Here is a 16,213-nt window from a genome sequence, read left to right on the forward strand (position 1 = left end):
GTACCATTAAGGGTGATTCTTCTATTTCTTCATGCACTTATTTGAAATAAGTTGTTTTCCTCCTTCAACTCCCAAGACTCTGCTTTCATTGTACCTTTATTTCTAGTTGTTAATATCTCAGGGAATATGTAATTTAGTGATATTCTTCATGCTCAAGTATATACTACCTACCCACTGTCACAGAAAATTGTGCTCTGACATTTTATACTTTACCCCGGTTCTATATTAAGGATGGCTGATTTTTTTTTCCTTCCTCTCTTGAGCTATTGAACCACACTCACCTGATCACCTTTCACAAGCAAAGGCACCATATTTAAATCAGGGCCTGGTAATATGGACTATAATTTGTAATTGGCATAGGGAATGTGTTCCCAAACGCTGCATCTTGTTAGAGGGCAGTGCTAGCCAAACCAATATAATCTCAATGAGTAAAACATGAGATCCCTGCAGGTAACTCATGAAGCCCATTCCTTTGAAGTTTAATAGTAAACATCTTTCTCACACACACTAAGCATGTCCTTGTTATGCATCGTATGTTGAACATAATCAATCCTATTGTATGAGACCTGAGATTGTTATTATCACGTTAAAATGTATACTTGAATGTAAAAATGTGATAAGGCTCATAATGCTTAAGATATGCTCACCTGACCCCCCAAGACCACAAATGGCCCCAACTACCATGAGTTCCTCAAGGAGGTACTGTGCAATACCTTATGCCCCAGGTGAAAAGGTTCTAGGAGTTGCACCTGTTCTCTCACTAAGCTTTTTACGGGTGGGTTTATTAACTTTAGCCAAAGGAAGTTGTCTTTGAAGCAAAAAAATGTGCAGTCAAAGGCAGATACTTTCCTGAGATGTACAACAGGAGCCACCAAGCTATACCACCTCCCTTGACCGTGGTTCCTTCTCACAGCACCATCAGTACCATCTTCATGAACAGGACACAAGAAGCTCCCAGGCCCAGCAGGTCTGTGCTACCTTCGAAGGACAGACTGGGATAGGATCTTCACCAGAGTGCTAGCACCTCACCAACAAGACAGGTGCAAGCAGGCAGGGGCAAGCTGGGAGGGTCACAATTCTGGCTCCTGCTCCTCAGCCCTATTTCATTGTTGTTCAGGTTTTGTATTTTGGCATCTTCACTGAGATAGCCACATAGCATACAACTCCGTTACTCTCAATGCACAACTCCAGAAGGTTTATATTCACAACTGTGCAACCAATACCACAATCCATTTTAGATCATTTTCATCAGTATGAACAGAAACCTTGTGCCCAATGGCAGTGACCCCCGAATCCCAGTGCAAGGCAATTACTAATCTACTTTCTGTCTCTACAGACTTGCCAACCTGGACACTGAATACTGTCAAAGGACAAAGTGACAATTTACTTTAAAGATTTTAATTGGCTTTACCTTCCACCCTAGAATTGGGCAATACTTCATCCCCCAAAATAGAAGTTTTTCCTCACCCACCTGTTACTCCTGCCTCCCCCGAGTACCTATACATGTCCAGCACTGTTCTTGAGCAAGGAACAGAAGGAAGATCCCTGCCTTCTAGGGGAGGAGATCTGCAGTAAACAAACACAAACTAAAGAAGAGCGTCAGATAGGAAACTACTTTAGAGAAAAATGAAGAGCAAGGGAGAAGGAGACAGGGGATAAAATCTGCCTCTGTCTGCACACCTGCAAGTCCAACCATCCAGTCTGAGGGACAGAGGAGTCATCTCTAACAGCCGGGAAGAAGGGCCGTGATGGGGCTGGGGCTGTAGCTCAGTGGTAGACCGCTTGCCTACCATGTAGGATGCACTGGGTTTGATCTTCAGCTCCACATATAAATAAATAAATAAAGATATTATGACCATCCACAACTAAAAATATATAGGAAAAAAAATTTTTAAAAAAGGGCTGTGAGCTGCAAAAACCAGGGCAAGGAGCATTAGGGGAAAAGGGTGCTCATGAGAGGGTTCCTGGGGAGAGACCAGGGGCTAAGGGACAAGGAAGCAGTGTGGCTCATGCACAAGGATGGGGTCAACATAGGAGGTGATATCAGAGGCCACTGCCCAGTTCAAGCAAGAGTGGATGCTGGCTAGGCCCCAGTGGTAGAAGAGACATGAGAAGCAACTGGATCCTAGATGTTTTTAAAACAGAGCCCCCAATTTTGCTACAGTGAGGCATGAAAGGAGAGGAAGTCAGGGATTTCACCCAATTTTTGTCCCAAGAGCACAGGAGGATGAGCTGCTGCTTTCTGGGGCACTACCTTCTTTCCACCTGTTTTTCACTTGATTTCCCCTTATTTAATCCTTCTCTCCTTTCCTCACCTCACCCTTTGTAGTCACTAGCTCTCACATACTATTCCAACCAAGATATCCTGACATCTGATTTCAGATAACTAGTACAGCACTTCAAACACTTTACTCTTTGATTTATTATCTCAATGAATGGTAACTTTTTTTCTAACTTAAAAAAACTAGAGCATAATTCAGATTATTACACGTGTAATCATCTTCTATGACCAGGCATGGCATCACAATCCTATAATCCCAGCAACTGGAACTGAGGAGGTTAAGCCAAGAGGATCACAAGTTCAAAACCAACCTCAGCAACTTAGTGAGACTGTCTTTAAAAAAAAAAAGTATATCATTGCCACTGAGCTTTATCCATAGTCCTTTCTAATTTTTATTTTGAGACACAGTGTCACTAAATTGTGGAGACTGACCTCAAACTTACAATCCTGCCTCAACTTCTGGAGCAGCTGAGATTCCAGGCACGTGCTACGGTGCCCAGTAATACCCTTGTTTTTTTTCTCTTTCCCTTGTGACTCACAACATGGTCATCTAAAGTATTTTCCAATGCCAAAAATATTGCAAATCTGATACTGACGTCTCAAGTGGCACTTTCAAATCAAATTCTGAATTAACTATATTAAAAATAAGGGATGTTAAAAAAAATGAAGCCAGGCACAGTGGCACACACCTGTAGCCCCAGTTATCGGGGAGGCTGAGGCAGGAGGAACTTGAGCCCAGAAGTTTATTCACCAGCCTGGAAACCATCTCAAAAAATAATAAATAAAAAATTAAGTAAGTAAATAAAAGGAAATGGAGACTTCAGGCAGAGCATCTCCACAGAAGACCACTGTGCATGAGAATGGACGACTTGGGTGAGACTGAGCCTTTCACCATGGGCCTCCAGCACTGTCCTCCGCAGTCCGTGCCCACCATGCCTCCAGTCTTTTCCACATCCCAAACATCTACACGCACCCCCAGTACACTCCCAGACAGAGCCTCTGAACTGCGGTCCTGGGCAACTGGCTACAGTGTGGCGCACCAGGACGCACGTTAAAGCAACCGTGACTGCAAATGCTATTTTAGAGAGATTTCCTTAAGATTCCTCCAGCAGTCTCAAAGTCCCTGTGACCGCCCGCGCCTGGCAATCCAACACGGTTCTCACGTTCAGTACTGTTTCCACAGCACTGTTTTCACCCACCCACTTCAGTATCAAATGGTATCTCAAGGTCAACATTTCAGCCAAGGTGAGAAATTTCATGATGGATCCTGTCAGTACAGAGGCAAGGAGGAATTGTTCCGTACCTGTCACTGAAACCTTAACATCCTATGAAATGCTTTCTTCAATGCTAAAGAATTAAATGCTGGGCCAGAAATGCAGATCAATGGTAAAGCATCTGCCTGTCATGTGCCAGGCCCGAGGTTCCATGCCCAGCACAATCAAAAGGAAAAAAAAGAAATTAAGTGTCTCAGGTCTTCTAATGGTAGATACTAAAAATCTTAAAAACTCCAGAACTTCTCTGACCATGGCTTATGATATAGTTTCTCACATGGATTTCCACGCCTGATCACACATTCTTGAATACGTCTAGATCATTTCTAAATATGTCTTATGTAGTCCTCCTGGTCCCCCTTGTTAATATTAATCAGTCCTGAAAGAGCAGAAAAAGTACATTATGCACATTTAGAGCTTTTGAATTTTTATCACCAACTACAGTATACTAACAGCATACACTTTTTAAAATTATTTTTTAATTGTGGATAGACACAATATCTTTATGTTTATTTATTTATTTTTATGTGGTACTGAGAATTGAACCCAGGGCCTTATACATGCAAGGCAAGCACTCTACCACTGAGCTCCAACCCTAGCCCCAAACAGCATACACTCTTAAAAAAAAGGTAAGTTTGATCTCTTTTTTACATATCTAAAGTTTTAATGCTGAGTATATACCGAACTTTTTGAGAAATTGCTTTCAAATTCTAGAATCATCCTTTCCAATATTTAATCTATTACTATCATAAAGATGATTTGATTATAAATTATCAGTATTAACACAGGAACAATAAAATAATTTCGGACTTTATTTAAACACTGGCTGCGAAAGTGTCAAGGCAATATGAACAACTGTTTAGCTGGGCTATCTAATATGGAGGTCCAGAGACCAGAAAGTCTAGAGAAAGGTGGGACTCTCACATCCCTAGGTCTGAACAACCCTGCAACTCAAGTCCTATCTCCCTCACCAAACCTCTGAATAAAGCAGAAACCAGCTGGCACTATGAATCACACAACACCAGCTAAACTGTGTCTGTGTACCTTTGCAGACTTGTAAAATCTACAAAGTTATATGAAAGGCAAAAAACCCCAAACAAACAAAAAAGCAGATTGTAAGTCTGGAGAAAAGAGAGAATTGAAAAAATACTCAATAACATTTTATTTGATACACACAGTCATCTCTAAATCAATGATTTTACAATTATTCTTTAGGATAGGTTTAGATCTTTTGTGGCTGTTTGAAAAATACTGTAATTAACTTTGCAATGCCACTTAGAAGGCTTGTAAATCAGATCTAGACTTGAAAGGAGACTTAAAGAAACAGTTCCATGAATAAATAAACATCTAACACAAAATAATCCTCAAATGAGTATGTGTGTAGATATATTTATGTAACTGCAAAATCCAACTGAGAAAACAGGGAGCTAAAAACTGTTATTTCTCATAACAGTATCTGCAAAAAAAAAAAAATGCTTAGAGGCTTAGAAGCGGAATTTACACTTTGCACATTTTTTAAAAGATTATAAAACTTCATAATAGAAAAAGCTTTCAAAAATTTTTAATAATAAAAAGAAAATCTCAGGCTTTAGAAACATTACAGATCATTATGAAATTAATAAGTTATGACTCAAAGTGAAGAATAGTTAATGGCATTGATACATATAGCATCGTATGGGAAGACAGGTCACAATTAATACACAATACTAATCCTGCATAAATGCAAGCCAAGTTCTACACATAAATATATATGACTAAGGATAGACATATGGACACCAAGAGAGACTAGCAGGTGAGAATTTGCCAAAATGTTAACAATGGCTACCTGAAAAGGAAGAAGGTTATAATCAATTTCTATCCCTTCTTTGTGATTTTCTATTTTCCATCTGTTCTGCTGTGAGAATATTTTGTTTATGCTTTGTACTTACAAAACTAATACCGTATTTACAAATTTAAACTTTATTATTTCAGGCACTACCTACAAAATAAGACAAACCCAAATAAATGTACCAACTTTTCCAGGAAAGAAAATACCTTCAAAATTGACAAAAGCAAACACTTACTAAGCATTATTATTATTACATTCCTAACATTTTCCTGAGTAATTCAAATGTACTAGTTTAGTTCAATCAAAGCAGAAAAGATGTGTCAGGTAAAGAGTCCTGAATTAACAGCAAATGCAGATGAGTGTTAGTTCTCACTATGAATTTCCATCTCTGTTTCCACAGCCTGAACTGAGGGAGGTTTAATAAGGTGATCTTTACAGGTTTTCTCAAAGCTAAACTGATATCCACTAGGAAAAGAAAGGCTGGAGAATGAAGAGGCAGTTAGTTGCATGCCATCTCAAAAACAGAACCCTACTAAAGGGAAAGGGCGTGATTATGTCTCAGTTCTCCCTCCTTAATATCTGTACACGCATTTCCTATCATGTTTAAAAAAAAAAGGAACCTACTTTTTTTTTCATACATGAACAAAACTAATCAAACTGAAATGAAATCTGTGCTATTGTAGATAAAAGAAACAGGGAAAGGTTCCATTTGCTATTAATTTGCTTTTATTTGTAACAATAAAACTGGAGTAAACAAAAACTTCTATATATTTTAGTCATGTTTGGGGGACAATACTGTTCTAGAGGCAATCATTTCAGTGTCCCATTAAAGGGGTCTAAGAACAAGTTACTGGGATTCAGCAATAGGCGTTCTGCTTATCAAACACACACACCAAAAAAACCCTCAACACAACCTTAGATGCACAGCTCGGACCAGCAGGAACTGCATCTCTGCACAGGGACAGGATTCCAGCAGCGCAGGCTTGGGAAATGGGGCTTCCCGGTTAACTGGGGGATTTTCCCCACTGCTCACAGCCTGACATAGGGTTGTAAGCCCGTGGGTGTTCCCCGCGTGGATTGGGAGGGATCCTGGAGGCCTGACCTCTTAGGTTTGCTCCATGTCTCGCTCGCCACCTTCAGAAAAAGGTGCATGCATTGCTCTTAGTAACAAATGTGTTAACATACTCAGAAGTGCACATCTGTCACACACACACACACACACACACACGCACAGACACACACACACACACACGCACAGACACACACACGCCGGTGGGTCCACGGAGATATCCTGGGAGACAATCTCTAACACGAAAACTACTCAGGAAACACAAAGACGCAAGACACGGAACAGACGAAGCACGCAAACGCGCAGGGAACACTCAGCGGGAACACAAAAGAGGCGCAGGACGGCGACTTGACAATCGGGACAGCCCAGCCGCGAAGCCCACGTGGGGTCCCCGGCGGCCCTGCAGCCCTGCACCCCGGGCCCGCCAATCCGCCACAAAGCGAGCCCCAAACTTCGCCGGGAGGGACCCCCTGAGTCGTCAGGGAGGGACCCCGTGACGCCGCCCGACGCCCGCCAGCGGGGCCACCGACGCGGCGAACCCTGCCTCGCTCCCGGGCCCCCACCGGCCCGCGGCGCCCGGGACCTCGGAAGGGACGCGGCCGCCCGCCCCTGGCGTGTGGCGGCCGCCGCACTCCCCGCGGGACCCCGGCGCCGCCCCGAGGCCGCCCGCCCCCGCCGGCTCTTACCCGCGCCCGCCGCGCCCCGCGCCTCAAAGCGCCGAGAGCCGCCGCCGCCGCCGCCACTCTGCCTGCCCCAGCGCCCGCGCCTCGCCGCCGCCATCTTGGCCCCGGCCGGAAGTGACGTCGCGGCGGCGCGGCCTCCGCGCCCCAGACCGCGCGCCGCACCCCGGCCCCACTCCACCGCCGGCCGCGCCTGGCCGGCACCGTGGCCCCGAGCGCACTGGGGTGTTGGGCTTCCGTGCGATTCCGAGTTACCGAAGACTCCGTGGCCTTCCCGAAGGCAGGGGAGTGGGAGGGAAGGGCCGTCGGGGAAGCTCGCAGGCCCGGTCCCCGCCGTCCAGGGCCCCGCTGTCCAGGGCCCCGCTGTCGCCTCGCCGGGAAAGACCAAACTCCAGGGAGGCGGGCCCCGCGGTCGGCGTTGGCCCGTCCATCGCGAAGTCGTGTGCGCTGGCTGCCCGCCTTGCGCTTAGCACGGGTCCAAGGTGCAGCGGCTCCAGAACGACAGGACAGTGGCCTTGTCCCTGTGGAACCTGGTGTTTGCAGAGAGGGAGCAAACAGGTTCTGAAGGACGAGGCGCGGGGTCCTGCGGAGGTGAACTGGATTGAACTGGATGGGAGAGAGGGTCTGGGGGGCCCTGAATCCGGAGCTGCAGTGAGGCAGAAAGTTCGGAGTGGTCACTTAGATGTGGTATCTGAAGGTATCCTGTGCAGATGACATCAGGAAGACGCTGACACTTGCCCTCGGTGGGAAGGACCCAATCTAAAGAACAGACTTTTAATTCAGTGCAGATGCACCTCTGACGTTGTCCGGAGATGTGATGAGCCCCCTGATGCACACAAGTTCATCAACGCGTGTCCCTGTGTCGTCTTATTGTGAGGGGATGATGTTGTAGCTGATGACCTAACTCTAGTGAATGAATCAGTGTTACTAAGGCCTTAAAAATTGACAGGGCCGGCACATCCTAAGGGAAAAGGAAGTCACACTTTAAAAGTTTATTTCTTCCAGTCTTTTAGGAAAAGAGATTGTCCATTTCCTGGATGCCTGCAAGCAAGTCACTAATATGAAGTCGTATGAATCAAGCGGTCATTTGTCTTTTGCACTCCTTAACTTAATGCCTTTCAACTTGATCTATGTATCAAAAGCATATAAGGTGGGAAATTTAAAAAAATAAAAGGCCCCACCATTCCATCCACCATCAAAACACTGACTTACAAATCAGCATTTTAAAAGAAAAGCTGTAGGCTGACTGCTGTTCAATTGCACTCTAAAGAAAAATAAAGGAATGTTAAGTTAGAAGTGATGTGGTGAATCAGAACCAGACAGGGTAGTGCCAAGAAATGATTGATAGAATGGTCAGTGGTTGTCCTCCCTGGCCTTAATCTAAAATGGCTGGGTGTGTTTGTTTCCTGGGGCTGTTGTTACAAATTTGACAGGTTAATACAACAGAAATTTATTCTCTTAACAATTGTGGAACCAAATATTAGTGTCACTGGGCTAAAGTCAGGATGTCAGCAAGGCCACACTTCCTCCTTCCCTCTTCTGACTTCTGGTAGCTGCCGGCATGCCTTGACTTAGGACTCCCATTACTTTAATCTTTGAGGCCAGCATCTTCATCTCTCTCTGCTTCATCTTCAAATTACCTGCTCTAGTCAAATTTCCCTCTGCTCCCTCTTGTAAGAGTACATGTGATTGCATTGAGGGCCACCCGGATAATCTAGGGTAAACTCCCTGTCACTTAGTCACATCTTCAGAAACTCTTTCCATAGTGGGTAATAGGATTACAAGTTCAAGGGCAGCCTGGGCAACTTAGTGAGTCCCTGTCCCAAAATAAAAAGGGTTGTGGTTGTAGCTCAGTGGTAAACACTTGTGAGGTACTGGATTCGATCCTTGGCACCACATATAAGTAAATAAAGGTATTGTATCAATCTACAACTAAAAATATTTTTTTAATTCTTTTTAAATGTACTGTCTAAATCTACAATGTGAATTAAACTCCACTCTATACAAGTGCACCTAGCACAGCTTCTGATTAGTTTCTTCCATTGTGTGGTGTTGCTATTGTAGAGGACATGATCTCAATCACTACAACATCCCAGGACTCAGATCAGTATGTGGTATGTGGTCAACACTAAATGGACTAGGGGCGGGGTACTGGGGATTGAACCCAGGGGAGCTCTACCACTGAGCTACACCCCTAGGCCTTTTTACCTTTTATTTTGAGACAGGGTCTAAGTTACTCAGGCTGTCTTTGAACTTGCCACCCTCCTACCTCAGCCTCTGGTATTACAGGCGTGCACCACTGCACTCTGATAAATAGATGTTTTTATGGCGGGGAAAAGCCTTCTCCCTTGCTCTGGATGTGGATGGATTAAAGCAAATATGTTGTGGCCCAGACGTTGTGTATTTAAAAGACAGCATATGGTTATAATTGGAACCCCAGGGCTCATGCTCAGTGTAGCAGCCTGACGCCTGCAGCATTGCTCCTAAAGAGATTAAAGCTTCTACAACTGAGATTAAAGAGTTTACAGCACATTTCCACCGAAAATGTAAGTGGACTTCAAACTCCCCGAATGATAACAGTACTTATTCTCTGCTGAGTTCAGTTCTTGATATTTTACATGCACTTTCTCACTTATCCTCACGATAATCCTGTGTGATAAGCACTATGCTCATGTACGACTGAGGAACACAACCCAGGAGGGATGAAAGAATCTGCCTAAAGAAATACTAGACCAGGTTTTGATCCTAGACAGGTTAGCCCCCTAGTGAGCAACCTCCTCACCCCCAGTGCTCACACGTGTCTGTGTGTGTGCACCTGCACGAGGACATACACCAAAGCTGGGCCAGGAGCCAGGCAATTGCACCACACACATGCCATCAACTAGTTGTTCCTCCTCCAAAATACTCAATACTCAGGGTGGACGTTCAGAAGTACTTTTTAACATTTTTTTTCATTAAGACACCATTCTAAATACTGTTCCTGGACTCTCATACAGAACACCTATTAAAGATCAGAGGAAGGGGACCCAGGGCCTGGGAGAAACTGCATCAAATCAACTCATCTTTTGATCAGACAGCACATTGCTTGCCTTAGAAAACAAAAACAGAAGAACTGAGTTCCCTTTCCTGTGGCTGCAAATGATTTTCAACAAGGTTAGCATGTCTTTTGGTTTCTTCACCTTGCCCTTCCCACCTGCCTTTCTTCTGCAGCATGATGTGCCCCAGCAAGGAATCACACTTTAGCAATCACACCTGCAAATACCTGCACTCTGGGTTCTGACTAGAGAGGTGTGAATGAAGTGCAAAGATAGCCACTCTGAGGATGAGAGATACATCTTATTGTGCAAGAGACACTTTGGGCTGCTCAGTTCCATGAAAAAAACCTCTGCAACCTCACAACATATCGATGATTCTCAGCAGTGGTGGAACTTAATGATAAGAAGGGAAGAGAGGTCACCTGTAGTGAGCACCAGTCTGCACCTAACACTAAGGCAATATACTGAGTCCTCATTTAATCCCCACAACAGCAAGGACAGCTCCTGTTACAGATGAAGAAGCTGAAGCCAAAATTCAATGTTGAGAGACACAGGCTGGTTGCAGAGTCAAGGACTTGACTGGTGTCAAAGTCCACAATGTGTCTACTGTTCATACTGTTGCCAGCCACGAAGATGCTCTCAGATACTCTGGACAAAGACACCACCCCTACCCTCCAAGAATGCAGGGTCTGATGGAGGAGGCTGGATTTGCAAAAGCAGCTTAGAGCTCAGTGTGCAACTAGGACTGCACCCTGACACTCCGCCCTGTGGAGCAAGTACTTAGCTTACTGAGCCATACCCCCAGCCCCTTAGATACTATTTTAAAAAAGAAGAGAAAGAAGACTGACTCCAAGTTGCTAAAATTTCTAACCAGAGCACTGACTCTAGAAGTTTCCATGGTCTTTCTATGTCACATATTTTTTATAACCAGACATGTAATAAATCAGTTAACAGGCTCAGCCTCTCCAAAACAGATGCCCCTAAGTAGCAGAACCTGTTTCAGAACCTTCAGTGTACCAAGCTCTTAGGCTGCTGTGGTTGGTCCTGAGAATACAAAGGGAAGTTCAGTCTCCATCTTCCTGGAAGGCAGAATTAATTCACTAATTCACCACAACGAGAGCATGAATAAAACATATAGGTTGACAACAAAGACATAAAATGAAAATATTTTTCAGCAGGAAATGGCAGCAGCATTAAAAGGAACAGAAGATAAATCAGGTACAGAAATGCGCAGGCTGCACCGCGGTGGTGACACCATGAGCCAGGTTTGCTGCCTCAGATGAGATGCTGCAGTGTGTCACTTTAGAGGATGTCTACAGACAGGATGACATGCTGCCTGCCTGGTCATCACCCACTCATCCCCAGCATGAACCAGCTGTTCCCAGGGACCCCTGCTTCTGCAGAGACACCACTGTAGGAGCCCCATATTCTGGAAATGCTTGGAGCTTTTCTTCGTCTTGCTTTCTGGTTGGGATTTGCTTATGTCCCTTCTCTGCTGCACCCAAATTTTGCCTTTCCTTAGAAGCCAGCTTTTGGATGAAATCTTGCTTCATTGTATCAATTCCCTAGGGCTTCCATAACAAAAGACAGTATCCCAAGTGTGGTGTTTAAAACAACAGAATTTAGCCTCTCACAGCTCTGCCATTGTGGGCAGGGTTGGTACCTTCTGGAGGTTCTGAGGGGGGATTTTTCTACGTCCCTCTCCTAGATTCTGGGGTTTGCCTTGGCATTCATTGGCTTTTAGACGCCTCACTTGAACTGTCTTGGTCTTCACATGGCCTTCTTATAAGGCCTTCTTTATAAGCCATGGATTTAAGGTCTACCCTAAGCAGTATGTCCTCATCCGAATCCATTACATCTGCAGACATGCTTCAGTGAGGTCACATCTTGAGATTCTTTCTGGTAGATGTGAATTTTGGGGGGACACCACCCAACCCAGTGAGGAGTAGAGCCCTCTTTCATCATTCCATATTTCTCTGAATCCCACTATAACCCCCACCAGCAATTGTCCATGTGCTGTTTATCCCACTGCAGTCTGACCCCTGGATGTGTCTTAGGTCCCAAACATATTCTAAGCCCCTTGAAAATGGAAACAGAGTCATATATCTCCACTCTAATCAGTGATGGGCACAAGTAATCCTTCGATCAATTACAGACCAGTGCACTGTTTCGTGATGTAGAAATGATTCCTGAAACAGAAACACATCAGCCACCGCTAAGCAAGGACTCAGGCCAGTGTGTGGAATTTGCTTTTCTCCCAATTTTGCTTATGTGTCCCCTTGCCATGAAGGATTTAAACTCTAGTAATCAAGATTTTCTGAGGCTAACAAAAGAAGGAATAATTCCTTTCCAAGGCTCCATAAGTAGAGTGAGAAGCACAGCCTTCCTTTGTCACAGAGGTCATTATTTCAACCTCATAAGGCAGCCACAGAGGTGTCACAAACAGAGAGCATCTGCCAATACCTGCCAAGACAGAGATACCTGATCCAGGTTCAGAAGCATCATAGCCAACCTACATGAGCCTCTAGTTAAAATTGGCCCATCAGCCAAGTTATGGTTAATTTTAATTGTACAGCAATGGTCCCAACTGGGATGAGATTTTACCCCTGGGGGGGACATTTTGCAATGATGGGGACATCTTGAGTTGTCATCACTGGGTGAAGGGCACTACCAACCCCTGGTGACTCAAGGCCTGGGAAGTCTATTTCATTTAGCGTACATCTCCAAGGTTCATCCCTGCTGTAGCATGTGTACAGATTTCTCATGTTTTGAAGGCTGCATAATATTCTATTGTATGTATGTACTACATCTTGCTTATCCATTAATCGGTCTATGGACACGTGGGTTGCTACCAACCTCTTGACCGTTGAGAATAATTTTGTTATGAGCATGGTGTACAGACATCTCTTGGAGGCCCTGCTGTCGAGATCCATGACTAAAACACTCAGGGTCACTCCAGGGGAACTGGGCTGCACGAAATAACCACACAAGAGACAGAGATACCTTTTTCTTTGGGTCCTGTGATGGCTCCTCTGACCTTAGGGGTTCGTGGAAGGAGTGAGAGGGAGAGAGGAGCATGTGCTGAACCCTTTTACTGGGGAGAAGCCATTCAAATGCAACAAGAGGTCAGGTTTGGGTGAGTGGGGTTGAGTCTAGCTTTGTGATGTCTGCTGTCAGCAGGTTGATTGACATCTAGGAAGGCCACACCCAAAGGCAGAGCAAGAAAAGGGGACACACACCAAGGGCGTTTCCATGGAACAGTCTATCCCAAACAGGGCAAAGGGGTAGGGTTACAAAAGAATAGGTGAATGCAGCTCAACCCCAGGGGTGTGCCTGCTCAGAAGACTGGCCTTGCTATCCGAGGGGGGGAAAGATCGAGTCCCCAAGTCATGGCTCTACCGTGCCTGGCTACAGTGGATCCCCTGGTGCATCAGAAGTGGAGGGCGTGGTCACTCAATGTGGCTCCCCACACCTGCCCTCAATAATTTGGGGTCTATATGTGGAAGCGAAATTGCTGGGTCATGCAGTCATTTTATTTTTAATATTTTGAGAAACCAACTGCCCTTATGATGAGTCTGTAATGACTGCACCCTTTACACTCCCACCATCCCTGTACAAGTGTTGTAGTTTCTCCTCATCTTGACAGCATTTATTTCCTTACTATCCTTTCTTAATAGTGGCCATGTTAATGGACATGCTGAGGTATCTCATTGTGGTTTTGGTCTCTATTTCCCTAGAGATTGGTGATACTCAATCACTTTTCATTTTATTGGCCATTTGTTTATCTTCTTTGAAGAATTGTCCATTCAAATTCCTTGTCCATTTTTATTTGGTTTTTGTTGGGTTGTTCGGCTATGGAGTTCTTTACATATTGTGGATGTTACCCCCTTATCAGATGTACAACTAGTAAGTATTCTGTTCCAAATGACAGGTTGTCTTTTCACTCTGATGATTATGTCCTTTGATGCACAGATTTTAATTTTGATACAGCCTGGCATTGTCTATTTTTTCTTTTGTCATCTGCAATTTTGGCATGATAACCAGGAAGTCATTGCCAAATTCAGTGTATGAAGTTTCTAATAATTGTCTACTCTTAGCTTTTATGTTTAGGTCTTTGACCCATTTGGAGTTCATTTTTGTATATGACATAAGGTCAAAAACCAACAAGAGTTTCCCAAAACCATTTGTTTAAAAAGACAGTCTTCTCATTAAAACATCTGGGCACCTTGTTGCAATCACTTGACCATATAAGGGAGGGCTTATTTCTGGGCTTATAAACAGTTGTTAAATGTAAATTTAGCTTCCATGTTTCCTTTTTTAAATATAAGTTTCAACCTTTAAAAGGCTGTTTAAAAAAAAAAAAAAAATATATATATATATATATATATATATATATATATATATATATATATATACTAGTTGTATATGGACAGAATACCTTTATTTTGTTTATTTATTTTTTATGTAGTGCTGAGGATTGAACCCAGTGCTTGACATGTGCAAGGCAAGCACTCTATCGCTGAGTCACAGCCCCAGCTCCTGAAAAGCTTTTAATGTTTATTTTGTTTATTTATTTATTTGTTTGTTTATTTATTTATTTTTGGTACCAAGAATTGAACTCAGGGGCACTCATCCACTGAGCCACATCCCTAGCCCTATTTTGTATTTTATTTAGACACAGGGTCTCACTGAGTTGCTTAGCATCTCACTGCTGCTGAGGCTGGCTTTGAACTCTAGATCCTCCTATCTCAGTCTCCCAAACTGCTGGGATGACAGGCGTGTGCCACTGTGCCCGGCTTGATGTTTAATTTTTGTTATGAGAATTTATGGCCAGAACTTTAGATTTTTATTTTGTCACTGGGAATGGATCCAGGGGGCACTTTGTCACTGAACTGTATCCCTAAACCTTTTTATTTTTTAAGACAGAGTCTCAATAAGTTGCTTAGAACCTTGATAAATTGTTAAGACTGGCCTAGAACTTGTTATCTCCCTGTCTCAGCCTCCCAGGTTTCTGGAATGACAGGCATGTGTCACCATGCCTAACTATGGCCAGAAATTTTTAAATGTCTTATGACTAAGATTTTGTACCTTTCGACAATCAATTTTTGCCCCCATTGAGAGTTCATAAATTCTAACCCATAACATTGCAGTTGCTAAGGAGTAGCTCAATGGCAGAGTGCAGGCTTAGCCTGTGTGACACCCTGGGTTCAATCCCGAGAATGAATGAATAAATGAATGAATGAATAGTGATCAAGAGATGAAAGTTGATTAAAGTGAAGGTTGAATACATGGGTCAGGTAGGGTTGTTATACTTTTATTTATGTTTTAGTTTTATTACCTATCATTTTCCCAACTATTCCCATTCACATTCTTCATGTGAAAATGGCTCTCTTTTGTAAATCTATAAGGACCTGCTTAGCCAAGCCAGAGTCTGCCAACTAAATCCCCCTTATAAGGACAGAACCCAGCTGACTTTCTGAACTGAAGTTACCTGAGCTAAAAATACACACAAACCCAGGCTCCGGGGCCTGCAGAGGGACTCTGGCCCCTTGCAGGTGGACTCTGCGACAGCTCTGAGGAAAGCTTTTACACATTCTTCTCCAAGAGCAGATGTCCAAAAAGTGCCTGGGCAAGCCTAAGGCCTCATTATCCAGGCGGGATCATGTGTGCTCCAGAGGCAGGCCAAGAAGAGCAGGCAGCAGGCGCCGGCCAGGGTATTCAAGTTTCCTTCCTCGGACATAAAGAAAGTTAGCGATGGGTGTTCTTAGGAATCACTGACACCCACCACGGAGGGTCACACCTCACAAGGCCTCCAGAGCTTCTTAGAGTAGACTGTGACCAAATGTCAGGGCTACAGTTGCAGGAGGGCAAACAAACATTTCAGCAGGAAATAGACTAATCTTTATGTAAGATTATAAATGACACTTAAATGTAAAATCGGCTCCCGTGTTTCCTTTCTAAATTATTTGTTTCTGTCTTTGAAAACTGTTTCAGGGAGGGGTAGTGGATTTGTTGCTGTTGTTTTTAAGGATCTGTGGTTTAAGAATTT

The sequence above is a fragment of the Callospermophilus lateralis genome, unplaced genomic scaffold, assembly GCF_048772815.1.
Source record: "Callospermophilus lateralis isolate mCalLat2 unplaced genomic scaffold, mCalLat2.hap1 Scaffold_193, whole genome shotgun sequence".
NCBI classification, from domain to species: domain Eukaryota; kingdom Metazoa; phylum Chordata; class Mammalia; order Rodentia; family Sciuridae; genus Callospermophilus; species Callospermophilus lateralis.